At 42.2% G+C, this 16,731-nt stretch overlaps 1 protein-coding gene across 26 annotated transcripts in view; it reads left to right on the top strand.

Moving 5' to 3' along the window:
• The window catches only part of ATXN1 (ataxin 1), a 338,211-nt gene that overhangs the window by 248,024 nt on the left and 73,456 nt on the right, over positions 1-16,731 (top strand). For 25 of the 26 annotated variants that reach the window (XM_038127009.1, XM_038127010.1, XM_038127023.1 and 22 more), the window contains one exon: positions 1,075-1,198. The gene's annotated coding sequence lies outside the window, so the exon portion shown is untranslated. Of the gene's footprint in view, positions 1-1,074; positions 16,099-16,731 lie in introns of those variants that run through there. The other variant, XR_005255698.1, reaches the window with a different exon arrangement.

The raw sequence follows: 16,731 nt of genomic DNA, 5'->3' as shown, positions 1-16,731 counted from the left end.
TCCTAAACTCGATGCTTGATAGGTCAAATGAATAATTTTCTGGATTGCCTCGTTTCCTCCAACAAGTGAAGAGAGCTTGCGCTGTCTAAGGTGTAGAGTTTGGTCCTGCACTTGTTTTTGATTTGAGGACATGGATCCTACCATAAGGCTGGTAGGATGGGATCCATGTGCACAAACCCTGAAGTGACATGGGAAATATTTGAGAAGCCTTACATTAAGGAGGTAGGAAATGTTGGTGGCACAAAGTGAAACGAAGAATTTGGGAAGCACAAGGAGACCATGGGAACCTGGCTCAAGAAAGAAAAGTTCAACGTAGGGCCTGTGGAAATATACACTCCATTTTAAGTATTCTGTGCGGGGTTCAGATAAAAATGAAACACAGACGTTTCCTCAGACTCCAATAAAAATGATGAGGATAGTCTTGATACCTTGTATAGTAGGTAAAAAAAGAAAGAATAAAAATTAAGAGTTAGTCCACAATTATATTTTGTCCAAAAAAAAAAATCAATGAAAGAACCTCACAATATTAAAAATCTCGAATATGAAAAATACTTCCTACTGAGGAACAGAAAGAATGTGTATGTGTGTGTATTTTTGGATTCAGTACTCCTCTGTTATAATCTTGCAGAAAACCATGGAAATAGATAGGTGTTTGCATTTCCTTGGAGGAGTTCATTGAGAACAGAAATCTTCCTGTGTGGATCTCTTTGCACATTGTGGACTTTGTTTGCAGATGCTTTTCTAAACAGCAACTCCAAGCAGTTTTTTCTTTCTCTTGTTACAACAAGAGAAGTATCCAAGAATTATTTTAATTATGTATCTGCTTCAGCAATTCTGAACTGGGTTTTAATTTTTTGTGATAATATGTACTGGGCAAATTACTCTTCCTATCCTAGATCAGTGTTTGCCATACACTCACTCTGTTTTAGAATCTCCATCTTGGGAGCGCATTAAAAATGCATTTGCTTCAAGGAGATGTAGGAGTCAATTGTTCGTTTGTTAAACAGTTCTATGGATTTTCCTCTTTTTGTCCCTTGCTTTCCTTTCTTACTTGGTTTTGCTTTTGTTTTACAGCTCTACCTTACTTTATTTGAAAGAGGAAAGCCAGTGAGGACCTGTGAACAATCCAGCAGCTTCTGAAAAATCTTCATGCTAAAGGATAATCCAGAATTCCCTGAAGAGGAACAAAGTGAATGTTGTGAGTTCCTAGCAGTGATAACAAATACTTCCAATTGTGTCCTTTGGGAGGTAGTATCTGCCCTGTAGTGTTTTGTCTCTTCCCTGTGATGCACTGAGCACCAAAGACTTTAATTTCTCTCCCTCTTGATTTTTTTTTTCTTTTAATAGGTTTAAGGGAAGACTAGTATTATCTAAGGAAAGGTGGTGGGTTTCTTTTCCTTGGACTGCTACAGTTATTTGTCATACTGCTATTGCTTTTTAGTTAAATATGTGAGCCTGCATTGGAAGGCCATGTGACTGTGTAGCCTAACAAGAATGAAAAATGCAATGGATAACAGTCCATGAGTCTGCAGGTCAGATTCAGGAGTTTTATGCATGCTTGCACAATGGTTGAAATTATTTGACCACTTTCAAATTAGAGGAATGCAAATGTAATTATTTCTGTAGTTACTTCTGGTATTCCAAACTCCTGATGGTCAGTTTTTTATATGTGAGTATTTCCAGTACAAATGCTCCTCTCAGAGGTTTGTGTTCATGGGAACTGGAGTAGCACACCTTTCCAAGGGAAACACAGTCACTCAACTGAGACCTTGATTCAGCTGCGGTATTAATAAAAAAAAAAAGTTCCCATGAGGGATGGTTAAAAAGAAAGCATGAATATTTTTATGTTCATTGTTTTTTCTTATGAAGCCCACCGCTTTTCTGGGTTGAAATGGGCAAACATGCAGATCAAATGTAAACATTCTCACAAAAAGAGGAAAACAAGAGTTCTCTGCCTGCCAGATTTTAGAATAATCCTTATTTTTTTCTTAAGAAAGAACCATGGGGATTTCCAAATTAGGCAAGTTAGTATTTAATTCTTATGCCCAGAGTATGCAGCAGTCCTTCAAGATGTTAGTAGTGACAAAACACGCTGCACATTCTTCCAGTTGCAGCAAACTATTTTGTGCACTTTCCATTAATGTAGTAAATATAAATATATTTCCTGGCATGCCTTCTAGCTCCCTCAGAGTGGGATGCCCTTCTTTGCTCTGCTTTTCCCTTTGGGTTCAGGCTTCGGGAAGCAGATTGAGACAGAGACAGTCTAAGTGTTGCTGCTTTCCCAAGAACCAGTTGCAAAATAAATATTAGAGAAGACACTGAAAATTTTTTGTCATCTCTTGCCATTCCCACCTCTTTTGTTCCACAGTGAAATAGTTAACAAAGGCAACATCTGGAGTTTTTACTTTCTGGTTACCACTAAGCTGCCAAGTTAGTAGCTTATTAAGATGAATAGGGGGCCTCTGAGATGTGGAGCTTCTCACTGTCCATGTACCCAAGCAGGCGTGGCCATATCAGCTAATTCCCACACTTCGAAGGGCTCCTTTATAACCACAAGAACTCACTTTGCATGCTGGCATCCAAGAACAGGAGAGGACAGCCTTAAATAATAATAATAACAATAATAAACAACCCCAACCATCCTAGCAGGCAGAGCTGTTGGGATAACAAGAGATGTTTGTTTAAGATGTTGCAATCACCTCCAGTGATTGCAACAGCAGCACCACCTCACATGAAGGAGAGCATCCCCTGGGTCCTTTAAGGTATGTGGCATGCCAGATCAGCCAGGTAAACTGAAAGAGGCAATCGTCAGCCATTGCAGGGGATGGAATATCTGTTGAAGATGCTGTCAGTGTGATCATTACATTCTGCCCTGTCCTAAACGGTTTAAAATCAGCCCTCTTAAAGCACAGTGTGATGTTCTGCTATTGTGGTGCCAAAACCCTGATTATACTTAGGAGGCCTGGGTTAGTGCAGAAAAAGCAGCGCTCTTCTCACCAGGTATGGATGGGAAAAAGTGTTCTTGAGAATTGCTCTTACTCTGGCATCCAGGACTAGTTCCTTTTGAGGAATCATTTGTAGATGATGGAGAGATTTTTAGCAGTTCCTTGAGAGTGTATTTCATCACCTGGCTTCTGCTTGGAGGACACTGCTGCAAGAAGGAGGCAGTCAGCTAGGCTCCTGCTCGCCTCTTTCCTTTAACTTCTTAGGGAGACAAGAATACCAGAGTGAGGAGGTACAGTGTTTCTCCTGAAAGGAAATACTGGCATACAGTGAATTTACTGAAAAATATTGCTCTCTCTTCCCCTTTTGCAGGGTGTAGTCGTGTTAAGATGTGAGGAAAATGATCAAACCTTTCCCACTGCAAGTGGTAGCTGTTCTCTTCTCTTCTGCTGCCTCCTTCTGCCACCCAGACAAATTTCAGAGGAAGGGGGGTGTGAGGAGGGAGGGGTACAGTAAATTGACACCAGTGTCTTGTATCCACCTAGAAACTGCCTGTTTACTAAACAGTACAAATTTCTCGCTTCCTTTTCCCTTCTCTCTTCATTTGGATGAAATGCATTTCTGGAATAGCAGTGCTTGTACAAATCAAGTCCATATTCCACTTCTGGGGAGAGAAAAAGGGATGTCAGGAGGGTTCATTAAGGAGGAGCATTTCTTTTAGCAAGGGTAAGAAAATGAAGCAAGACAAGGCTCCTTTGCTCTTGCCGGAGGGTACCTTGTGTATTCCAACGTACAGTTTTGTAATTTTCTGGTAGGATGTAGGTATCCTGAGGTTTTTTTTTTTCCCATCCTGAAAACATATGCCACAGCTTTTTTGGAGTGCTAGCCACACAAACACAAACACATTCTAACAGAAGCAATGAATAAACTCTTCATGTTCCTCATCACAGGCATTTCTTCACATTACTTTTTTTCTGTGCTTGTGAAAAAACCTCTGGCACGGTTTGTGGGAAATGGAAAATAAATCTCTAAATCCAGTATGTGTCAATAACAGAAATGTGCTCAGTTGATCTCATATCTATAACTGTTATTTTGGGCAAACTGCAGATGGTAGGATAGTAAACATCCCCACTTCTAGCCCAGACAGGCTTTCTATGCCCTGCCTTCAGCGCGGAACCTGCCGCTGTAAGGGCTGACTCTGAAGAGGGTCCCAGGGGATCATGGTTGCACATGGCTTAGCCCCATTCGCATCCCATTTTTGAGCTGCTGCCTTCTTTTTTTGTTCCTTGGCCCTCCTTGCTTCCTTTACCCTGGGTCCTATCTCCCATGTACTCCCCCCCTGGCTGCCGGCTGTTTTTCCTGGCACGTGAAGCTGCGACGGGTCTGGGAGCGACAGCTCCTGGAGCTGATGTCAGTGCTGCTTCCTGAGCTGCCTGGCCAGGCTGGCTGCAGCCCAGGCACACCCTCTCCCCAGAGCATCACCTTCTCAGCCTGCCCATCCTCCTGCTGCAGCAGCCCCTCAGGGAGGAGGCTTGTGCAAGTGATGGAAATTGAAGGCTAGTGAGCCTTTCATGGCAGTTTTCTGTGAGCGGCCATCTCCCACGCCTGGAACCAGGTTTGTGGCGTGGTTGGAAGTGATGCCTGGTTTCTGTTCTGAGCTGTACACACCTTGGAAGAGCTACGGGAAGCTTTGACACATGCAGACTTAATGATTCTGGATCTCTCTGCTTTTGTGTCGCTTTGGTATCCGTATGCTAAATCACCCCATGGTTGTCTATGGAAATTACCAGGCTGCTGAGAAAAGAGCAGAGCTGCATGTGTCCGTTCTTCCAAACAACAGCCCAGTACATGCTACTTGGTATTTATAGTGAGAGCGAAAAAGGGAAGAATCACTTTAATTTGAGAAATGTCTCTCAGAAGCAGCAGTAATTTATTCCTAGGCATTATTCTTCATTAAGAGCTACAGACAGCTGCAGCTTCCCTTTAAATAGAAATTGCTCTCCGCAGGCATGCTATACATAGGGCTTCAGGTTTCTGCCATTTCTCTGCCAAAAAATCAGAAGTATTTCTCACCAAATAAATGTTTATTCAGAAAGTCATATTTCCTGGCTTTTATTTCACGTCACAGGCTTCCGGCAGCCAGGCGAGAACAGCTCAAGGCTGTCGTTTGGGAGAGGAAGCTGAAACAGTTTGAGTCTCTTGTGGGGCTTCAAAAAAAGTCTCTGACCATAACTCTGGGCCTTCAGTTTGGCAGTTTACTTTAGCTGTTGAACATTGGATTAAAATGGATGCTACAGAAATCCTGCAGGGCAAGTGTGCCTGTGAAGATGCAATGTGAGTGGTGGTGGTGGGCGTTTCTATGCATCAGGTCAGCTCTCCCCCTCTCTTGGCCTTGAAGCCACAGCCATCCTCAGACTGCATGGGTGGCAAACTGGCTTTGGCAGCTGGCAGCAGCTGAGCGGTTTTGTTGTTGGGGGATCCCCTGTATGATCAGTGTATGGACACCTAGGGACAGCAGGCGAGAGCTGGGCCACACCTGCTTGCACCTGCTGCCCAGCAGAGAGGTGGCTAGGGTGGTTTCAAGTACTGCAGTGGGACGTGCAACGATGAAGCTGTAAGCCACCAGTGCTCCAGAAGACCAAATACCTCTTTTATGCACATCTGTGCAGCTTCCTTGGATTTATCTTTCTCTTCTCCACATTCCTGCTGGCTGGCTCTTCAACTAATGATTTTCTAAGCTGCCTTTTTCTCACTGTCTTTTCCAGCCTGAACTGCTGAGCTTCCTCTTTTGTCTCCAGGGCTTATCTGCTGGACCCACATTTTCCATTAGTGTGATACCACCCACCACTCCAGTAGATCACTTTGCTGTTGTAGCCGCCCCAGCTGGTTGTCTTTTGTCTTCCGTGGCTATGGTGTTCCTGTCAATACATGATGTTTTCCTTCTCCATATCTCCTCCCAGTTCTCCCTGCAATCCTTAATTTATGGTTTATAGTATGCAATCCATATATTAAAATAATTTTTAGTTAGGTCATTCGTTACTCTCTTGCTTTCTTCCTGTCCAGTATAGGTTCCAGAGAAGTGAGAAGCTGTAATTTCTCCAGGGCTAAAATCCAAGTCTTTGATAGGCAGGCATGATGCCTGAGGCCACTACATGTTGCTACTTGTTGTCAGCTTTGTAAAACTTACCCTGCAGAGCAAAGAAATCTGGGCACAAAGATTGTTCTCTTCTCTACCGTGGCAAGCTGTAGTTTCCCAGTCTGTTCTGCCTTCTCTTCATTGTCTTACAAGCAAATGGCTGTAAGATTATGACTCCCATGTTTGGACTGGGAACAGCTTTTGTCTGAGCAAACAGATTTCTCTTTGGCAGTCACTTTAACTGCTGCCCCAGCTTTTTGCTGTCAGCTTTGTTTCATGATTTGGCATTAGAGAAGTCCAGGCAGTCCTAGTGCACAGTGCATTGGAGTGAGTAAATGCAGCAAGGCAGGCAGGTGAGTTATGCCTTTGTTAATGATCACAATACCAGTGTGGTCCATGAGACCACGAAAAGCATCTCCTGTAGTTCAGCAGTGTAGTTTTTGGTTCCTTATCTTTAACTTGGTGGTGCCAGCTGGAGAAATTTCTGATCCTTGTTGGCAACTCTGCTTGGTCCAAGAGGCTTCCAGTGAAACCAAGAAGAAGCATTGGGAACCAAGCCTAGCCTTCACAGGTTATAGCATGGCATGAAAGCTGCCCTACTATTTGCAGGTTGTTTCTGGGGTGAAGCTGATCAAAACACAGGTGTCTCATGCCTGTGAGAATTTCTTTCCGCTTTTCTTAGGCTTCTTGTGTTTCACTGCTGCTTTCTTGTGCTGCTGTTATAGTTAGCATTGCTTGTGAGCTGGTTTGCTGCACCCATGATGACCCTAACAGTATCTCATAACCTGCCAATGCTTCTCTCAATGCTGATAATGTTTGTGGCAGCAGCAGCAGCAAGAAGAGAATATAAATTAAGCTCTCCTAGAGAGGAATTTTTTCCCATTTTCTGTTTGGAGCATGCATTCAAAAGGAAGGGCTGCTGATAGTGGTAGGTTAGTTAAGAGGAATCATGAGTCCTTTCTAGCAGAATATTATTCTGAACAACTTGTTCATTCATATTTATTTCAGGTTTGTTTGCAGCCTTCTAGGCATGTTGACCATGGATGCGTATTTTGGGAAGGAGTATCAGATACTTTTATTCAAACTGGCTGTATTGATGCTATCAGGTTTCCTTCTCAGTGAGTTTTATGTTTCTTGTTGTTAATCAGCTTTGCTGCTTCCAGCTACAGACACTGATGAATGTTTCAGAGGCACCTGATGGCACAAAGGTCAAGAGGAAGAAGATAAGCAAGTTGACAGGATTGCCTTTAGCTTCTTTTACTGTTGAGGTGTCAGAACTAGAGACAGACCAAGCAAACTGGAGATGCTGATTTTTTTATTTTTAATGAGTTTTCTTGGCAGCTTTTTAAATAAAAGAAAACCCCTCCCTTCTGTGGCAAATAACGTTTATTGCAGTAGTGCAACTTATTACCTAGCTATTGCACTAGTAACAGAAGAAATCTGTTTGGGGGGTAAGGGCTCCATGAGATGAGGGGAGGAACATTAATTGTGGTTTTCTGTGCCAGGCAACCTTCAGTCAGAATTGGGGTGGTGATTTATAAATTCCCTTTGTCTCACTTCCAACGTTTGGACTGCAATGAATCCTGCTAAAACATTACAAAAGCTGTGTCAGTTGAAAGAAGCTGGGCAAAATGTGGGTCGGCTTCCCGGACAGGAGTACGTTTGTAAACAGAGCTGTGGAGGTTCCTTGCAACAGAATTGTTCTTAATGGAGGCAGTGGGCAAAATGTGCTTTAAGCCTTCAGCTCCCAGGAGTTTGTGTCTCTGACAGATAAAACTTGTCTTCTCAACAGCTTGATTTATCATTTCTGGTGTAAATAGCTGGCAAAAAGAAACTTCAGGTAACATGAACCTCTGGTGAAGTAAAAGGGAGTTTGACACTCAGGATGGAGCAACAGGAAGAGTACTAGAGGAGTGACACTTTTCATATTCACAGTTAAAATGTTTTAAAATGTTAAAATGCTTTGGGCTTATTTTATGTTGTTTGAAAGGAGTTTTGGGGTTTTTTTTGTTTTGGTTTGTTTTGGTTTTTTTTTTAGTAAAGCTGTGTTCTGCAAGTGACTTTGTTAAAGAGTCAGATTCTTATGAGGAAAAGAGACAAAATGATGTCTCTTTGTACTCAATCATGTACTGCTGTCTTTTGAAGTGGGAAGGTCCTCGTAACATATTTCTGAGTTAAGACATGTCTGTTAATTCCACAGTGCAAATCACCAGGATTCTTTTTACTTTTACCAGAACCATTAAAACATTTGTATAACTATCTTTATTCAACCCGAGGGATAGCCTGCAGAGCCATCAAGGAGATATAAGTACAAGCACTTCCTTCTTGTTATCATTGACCAGTCAAACCAGTTCAGCTGAAGGGATTTGGCTGAGTAAGCAGTCCTGCTGCTCATCATGGCATCCGTAGAAAGGGCTGTAGAGCTTTATATGTCTTCATTATAGGATGAAGTCTCTTCTTAAATTAAATGAAGCTGTCAGGCTTCATTAGCTCCGGATTTTCTTGTTGTTATTATTCTAATGTAATTATCACTTTTCTTCAGTCAGCCTTCTGCTTGCCTACTTCCAAATAAACTCTTTCCATCTGGAGAGTATTTTGAGATGGGGAAGGTATAGTGAAGTAGTGAAACTATTCTCAGCCTTGTGTTCTCCCTCTCCTTTTCAACTACCTAGAATGCTATACAAGGAAATAGAAATAAACAAATACACAACAACCATAAGAGGATCCTCTTCCCTCAAAAAAAGATCATACAAAGGAAGGCTATAGAGTATCTGTCTAAGCACGTGCAATGGGAGAAAGTGTCATATGTTGATATATAAGATCCCTGCAGTTCTTTGTTTCAAAAAAGCAGCATTAAGAACCGAGGAGTCACCCCACTCTGCTCTCATATGACAAGACACATTGCTTCAGCAGTAAGTAGTTCTTGGGTATAATGAAATACCTGCTGACTGCAGGGAGTAAGAAAGTCTCAGTCACGACGGGTACATCTATTTCTGCATCCAAGCCCTGTGCAGAGATTCCCAAGCTGACAAGGTGCTTTGCTCAGGCTAATTAGCCCTGCTTCTCTCCTTACATATTCTCTGGTTATGCTAATTAGACTGAGCGGGGTGCTGCTGGTGAGAGTCCAACAAGTGTGTCTGTACAGCCTTGCCCTGCAGTGTACCCTCTGAGTGCCTGAGCCCGCTTGGCACACAGGCACCAGTCTGTGCCAGCGGCTGTGCAGCCAGCACAGGTACTGCCTGCAGTTTTACTGTACGTGCTGTCAAGCATCACTCAGCCTTGGGTGGCTTGCTGGGACTGCAGTGAAGGGAATAAGTGGTAGGGAATATCTTGAGCAGCTCATAGCCTGTAACCTCATTGCTCTCAGAAAAATCACATCCTGCTGGGTGTTTTGGTCCCATTCATTCTGTTTCATGTGAATGACTTTCCTGGTTCTGGAGGTGGTGCTCTGGAGCCCTGAGGGAGATGGGGGCATTGTGTGAGGGGACAGAAGTACAAAGGCAGACAACCAAAAACGGTGAAACTGAGGAATAACAGTGTGAAAAACTTAGACTTTTCATTCTGTTTGTATGTGCAGGACTGACAGGAAAATGGGCTGGCATGTTGAATTAGGTCGTGAAACCTTGCTAATTAGCTGTTCTTTTCCTCCTTCACCTCTCCCTTCTTCCTTCCCAGGTGGGGTTCTTGCAGAATGCAAGGAGTGCAGGGATAGGTGACTTTCATAATTCAGTGTTTTAACATTCAATTCCAGCTAAGTTTTCTATAAAACATTTTTTCAAAGACATCGAGTAAGCTTACAGAAGACAGATTTTAGAAGAAACAATCAAAGAAGACCTTGACAATCCCAAAATGACTACAAATAAAACTGTTTTCACTCATTATAGTAGAAGTGGCTTTTTTACTCCCTGACTGTTCTTCCTCTGACTGGCACTTTCCTGGGAGATGCGGTTGAGAACAAATGCGTGTGTATACACACACGTATGCCTATCTATATATACATTGATCTGAGTGAGCCTGGGAATGGAAAAGCAAGTGCAAAAACATATGCTGGGTTTGGCAAGTTGGTCCTTTTAGTTGCACAGTTTCCTGATTTACTTTATTTAAAAGGTGCGTTAATGTTCTGTGTGTGATGTTCTGAAGTGTGATCAGAAGTTGGATCTCGTCAAAAGATGGATGTTCATGTTTCATTCCATCTTGTGAAATAGTAGTCCTCAAAATACCACGTCAAGCCACAAATAAATAGCTGTGCTGTATTATTTTGGGGAGTTGCAGTTTCTGAGACAGTCAGTATGATCTCAACCATTAAGTGAGTAGAAAGTGTTTTGAAAAACTAGAAAGAGCTTCGTTGACTGCAATGGCTGGGTCAGAGCTGAAAAGGAAGAGTTTGCTGTTTTAAAGCATAGCAGACATTTTAGACGTTCTTACCAGGATGCTTCAGTAACACAGTTGTGTGAAAGACTGATAAGGGAATGTGCGATGGCAGCCCTCATCATTTAAAGTGCCCAAACTTGGCACATTCTGTGGCAACGTAAAATAGCAATAAATATAAATCTCATGTTCTGGAATTCCCGGGTCTCCTTATTAGCAGATCAGTGTGTAAACACTGGCTCAGTGTGTCTAGTACTAGAGGGATGTGTTTTGTTCCTGCAAACAGATGTGTGCTGGCTCTGCACCCCCTGGCGCATGTATAAGACACAGTAGATTCAGAATGAGCTGTACTCCACATTTTCTAGAGGAAGTCTGTTTTGTATAAACCACACATGAAATCAGTGTGTACATAATTTTTCACTGCTGTGCAGGTATTTTACCAGTTTTAAATCATGACTTAGTTACTGGTTTCAGTTGAGCTGCCTAGTAAGAGCTTGCCAGGAGCATCGTGACAGTACAACTCAATCAGAATTCCAGATTTAATGCTGCTCCTTGGTCAGGTTGGGACTGGCAGTTTTCATTTTGCTCCCAGTTCTGTGCCAATTAAATGCATAAAAATTGTTAGAAAGAGCAGGAAAAGCTTTGTTCACTGAAATGACTGCACTGAAATTAGAAGTGGGGAGCAGCAGGAGGAAGAGCACTGGACTACCAGTGGCTGGGGACGAATGCCAGTGTTTGCACCCCGTGCCCTCCATTGTGAAGACCTGAAGTAGCTGTTTTTTCTCTTACAAGCTTGAGCCCTGAGCCTGCTCGTTAACTTCTGCATTCCTTTAAGGCTGCCTGGCATGTCAGGGCTGGAGCCTTGAAGCAGTAGGGAATGGTGTTTATCCTTGGTCAAAGAGGGAAACCACCATGCCAACACAAACCTGCTTGTCTGATGAGACCAGTGCTAAAGGTAATATGTAAAGCACTGGTGATTGCTTCTTTGGGAAAGCAATTGGAAGTAGGATAAATGGTCCTTAATTTAATTATGATTGGCATTTCAAGGCTTATGACAATGTACTTAAGCTCAATGAAGGCATTTCTATTTACATGTTCCTTCAGGACTTCAAATTGTTGCAAAGAGCACAGCAAACTTTGATTGTGGTTGTGCAAAGCTGGCATTATCGGTGTAGCTGAAACTCAAATGACACTCAGATGGGTTCTGTCTCAGTGCCTGTATTGTGCTGGAAAACCCGAGTGATTTGGTTTAGAAATGATTTGTCATACTAAAGTGTCTCTTCTTGGTTCTATGGGGTTTTTTTGTAGTTTCCATTTCTGTTTTGGCGAAGATGGTGTGGGGGATGAGGAGTTGCAGATTGATGATTGTTTGTCTGTAAACCATCTTACTGGAACAGAGCATGTAGGAGGCTTTCTCATGGCTCTTAGTCAGACCACTGCCTTATCTAAACAGTGTGTGACCCTCCAAGATGCTGCGTGTGGCTCTAACCCAGCCTACCTGCCTGATCAGAGTGGATATGGACATGTTTGTAGCAGAGTGAGAGGAGCATTCATTTGGGGAACTGTTCTCATGTGTTCTTAAGTCTTTCTGACTGAGTCCTTTCACTTGATTGATTTTAATCCAGTTCAAAGGTGGTCCAGGAAGTAGAATTTGATACCTCAATAGAGGAGGTTATAAAATGAGGGCAAGGCTGTGTCCTGACATCACAACACGGTACTTCTTTTGACACTGCATTAATATGCAGTAACTTGTAGTGGTAGCAATGCAGTGACTCAAAACAAACACTGCAAAACCTTTCATCTCAGACCGCGGTTGTCACTAGAAATGCAATTGCCTATGAGGACCATTAGTCTTAAGACTAGTCATAGCACTAGTGTGGGACAGTTTATGGAATACAGTTTGAGGCATTTCCTGCCCACGGATGTCAGACAGGCTGACAGCAGGTAGGAGACTGATGGCAGAGATCAAGACTTGCTGGGCATTACTTGACTCCAATTTTATCATGGAATAGGGAAGAAAATGTATCCTTGATCTTTACCTGAAAACAGTAAGAAAGGAGGAAATACAGAGAAAGATATGCAATTAGAGAAATAAACCAACTATTCATGCTGCACTTCCCTATCATTTTTCTTGCAGTAAAAAGTTGACTCAATAATTCCTGTCTTCTTATTTTCTAATTGTTTTAAAATTCATCTTACAGTGATAGGAACATTCTTCCCTTTGTAAGAATTAATTTTGATATAAAGAAATTGAAACTTAAGGGATAAAATAAGATACTTTTTTCATAAATAAGGAATCATTTAAATTATTCTTGAGCAACTTCCAGTTGCTTTATTTTTTTACATGCAAAGAGAACAAAGGAAAATGGTAGAAATTCAGCTTTGGTAAAGTTTGGTTTAATAGTGCTATGATGGCTGAATTTGAAGAGCAGAGGAAACATAGGTTTTTCAAGAGCGGGGGCCCCAGGAGTTTGAGAAGACACCCAGTCAGAAAGCTGGGGTTTCAAATCCTATCTTCTCTCTTGTTCAGTCTTCTTTGAGATACTCCTTTGGTTCTTAATTTAAGCACGCAGTTTAGTCTTACATTAGCTTTTCATTAAAAGCATCTACAGTTCAAGTGCACTGAATCTGTTAAAGGCTGGTCTTGCCTTTTGGACAGAGAATTGCATTTCATGGTTTTTATCATACCTTTATAATTTTTTTTCCTCTGTCCTGTTTTCAAATGGAATAGCTAGTGTTTAGATACTAATATATTAACTCCAGCAGCCCTTTCCTCCTGTGCAGGATGTGGTTTGGGATGACTCCCCTGGTGAGGCAGTGACTTGCAGTCAGGAGACACAGTGGCAGAACCAGAAGGAATAGTTATCTGATGGGTGACTTGAGGTGTGTCATGACCAGTCGGTGCTGCAGCTGTAAAATGCAGATAATTATACTGATATCACTCCTTGGTAAAGCATTATGAAATGTTTTCATGAGTCTTTCTGCTCAAGAGCCTGGGTGTTTTTAGTTTGGATTCCAAGGACATGAGGTGTGTGTGGTGGTGATGATGCCTGTCTGTTTGATTGCCCACCCCCATTTCCCCCTTGCCTCCCCTCCCTAAACACTGTCTTGGCTAGTTCACACCAAATCCCACAGGAAGCAAAAGTCTCAAAGACAATTAAATTCCTACAATTATTTTTTGTTGTTGTAGCTAAATTCAACAGGCAGGGGAGGTGAGAGGCATGAGCTACTGTTGACACTGAGAGGAAAGAGACAGCCAAGCTCTGCCCTTGGTAGCTCTCCTTAATGGTGGCTGGCAGTGAGTCCCACCTCTGCATCCAGAGGACTGTGGCATCCCTTGCCCAGGTGCCAGGCCAGCATGGCAGGATGGGGAGCAAGGCTGGGCTGTTGAAGGACACCAGAGCAAAGATGGTGCAAAGGTGGATAAATGCAGAGGGAAAGCAGAGCACAAATCCTACCCTTTGTTCTTTGGGATGTGTTGTTAGAAGGCTTCTGGCTGAATTTGCCATTCAAAATCTTGGAGGTGTTTTTGTTTCTGGCTGCTTGAAACATGACTTTCTCATGTTCCTGGGATGTTTTCACTCTTCTGTACAAGGCTGGGTTCCTCTGCCACAAGGAGCTCTGAATCTTTCTGGATTCTTTCAGAACCCTTGGCAAAGCTCTTGTGCTCTGTCCCCTTCATGCTGCTCACATTTAGCTTCTGCAGTGAATGCAAATTGAGAGCTGCCCTCTTTCCTTGTAACTGTGCAGCTTCTCCCCATGTATACCAAGTGCAAGAGCCCTCCTGTTCTCATGAAAAAATTCTCTCTTTGTCATCAATATAAACATTTAATGACTGGCAGGCCCTGTTTTCAGTAACTGCTGAGTTTGTCCCTTGCACAGTTGTGTTTGTGCCTCTAGAGCACTGGCCTTTTTCTGCACAAGCCCTCTCACTTAGTTGGCACAGCACTCTGGTTTTGTATCATTCTGTACATTGGAGGCAGCTACATGGCAGTAGTAAATTCACAGGGATGCAAATTTATTCTCTCGTTTAGTAACTCAGTGGGGCACATGTTTATCTTGTACGCTTGAGTGCTGTTTTTAAATAATACTGTATATACAATAGATAGATTTAAAGTTGACTAACCAAGGAAACATCCTCAAGGCTTAAAGAATAAATATGAAAGATATGCAAGAGTTGCAGGCTGGTTTTTAGCACTGCTTTGTGTCTGGCAGGCTGACGTACATGGCTGTAGCAGTTAGATGTCTCATTTACGCACCCAGATAAAGCCAGGGGAGTTTAAAGCAATCAGATTAATCTTGTGTCCTGGAAGAACTAGTTCATCCTTTGCAAGAGAGATTTCCAGATTGTTGGTGGGGTTTTTTTCGTTGTTGTTGTTGTTGTTTTTAAATAGGGAATGTTTGCAGAAGCATCCTTTCACTGGGAAGAGGGGACAGGTAAGCAAGTAGCCAACTGACCACAGGCTCTGTGGCTTCTACAAAGGCAGTTATAGGAAGACCAAGACCCTTAAGCTACCTTCATTCAGATTAGTTGTTTTCAACAATGTTAGTTTAGGCAGGTTAAGAGTTCAGTTGCTTTTAAATGGAGATGCTGTGACCAGGAAGGAACATGATTGGAAAAGCATCAGTCATGGAAAAATAACTGTAGCCTAAAGTCAGCTTTCAAGTCTCCAAGTTTTTTTATTGACTTGATGGACTTAAGGTTAGGCTTTCAGTAATGAAAGTCAAGATCAGACATGTCTCTGAAATAATTTTCAGGGGTTATTTAAATGTAACATACTTCATTGCCATTTTAATAAGAATCTCTTGAGTTGAACTAACTATTACTGCTGTGGCTTTAGTAGTCAAAGCCCATTTTGGCTGGGCATTTGAGTACATAAATGGAACCAAAGGATGCTCCAAACAAAAGAAGTCATAATGTGCATGTGTATGTTTGTGTGGAGAATGGAGGTTTCAGACAAGGTGCAGCTTGGCTTCCAAATCCACCTATCTCTGCAGTCATTTTGGATGACAGTGGATAGTAGCCTGGGCTGTTGTACAGTGAACAGACTAATTAGTCCAGGAAGGGCACCTCTAAATTCTGGTTGAAAATCCCATCTTTGAATCAAAGGGAATTTACAGCCTGCAAATAGTGTCTGAATCTGTTTCAGATCTTTGTCTATTAGCTTGTCTATTATTATTTTTGCTTTATTTTCATGTACCTCCTGTTCGCATTGAAGCAAGAAGTGCAGAAGTCCTATTTATGTGCTTCATGCCATGTCTGTTTTCCTGACAGGATGGGACAGGTCACTGCAATGCATTTTTAAGGTGCTTGCCTTGTTAAGTTCCAGTGTCCAGATCTCATGGCTTCCTCCACTTCCCTCAAGGACTTGTTAACAAGTCTTATAACATTCAGCCTAATTTTCACTTTTTAAACATTCCCTTAAGTTGCCCAAGACACCATCTTACATAATTCTGTCTAACACACTTGTGATGTTGGCTATAACACTAGGGATGAAATCAGCAGTAAGTGGATATACTGGTAATTGACTGTTCCTTCAGTGCATGCTTGGAGATTCTCCTGAGAAGCTGCCCACATGATATGTCAAACCCAAAAGCAGAGAAAATGTTCTCTGGACAGGCACTGAAACTCTGAGATGTTTGGGTTTTTTCTGAAGCAGTGTGACTGAGCCTTTTTTGTATTGGCTGATTGAAGTGGTGTTGCTGCACTTCAGAATTTCTGAAGGACTCATTTCATCACTCTGCCTTTAATTTCCTTCTACTGCTCTCAGTTCTTTCTTATTTTACTGTCAGTCCTATATGCTCTCGCAACACTTAGTTTTCATTTCTTCCTTTTTATTTCCACAGTAGATGGTGTAGTCACATCCCACATGGCTCTGCCATCTGGAACAGCTTCCCTGACTCATATTCCTTTCAAGTTTCAACTTTATCCTTGGCCTCTATGTGATAATCTTCCTTCGAATAAAACAATCACATCTTACGCCCAGAGGCTTTCAGTTCTTCTCTGTTCAGTTTCCTTCCTCAAGACATGGAGCTTTTGCCTACCCTTTGATACACAACATATATTGTGATCAGTACTTACTAGACATGAAAGACCGATTTTAGAGACACCTAATACATAGTTGTGTCTAATTTTTGTTCAGGACAACACTTCAGGGCACACTTACCTTTTTAACACCCTCTTATCTTTTTGATTGCAGTCGGCTTGACTGATTGAAAGTTAGGTACACGCGTAAGTACTGGGAATATGATAAAGCCTCAACGGTGAAACATGGTTTTTTGAT

Source organism: Motacilla alba, chromosome 2, assembly GCF_015832195.1.
Source record: "Motacilla alba alba isolate MOTALB_02 chromosome 2, Motacilla_alba_V1.0_pri, whole genome shotgun sequence".
Taxonomy (NCBI): Eukaryota; Metazoa; Chordata; class Aves; order Passeriformes; family Motacillidae; genus Motacilla; species Motacilla alba.
This window is presented reverse-complemented; position numbering and strand designations above follow the sequence as displayed.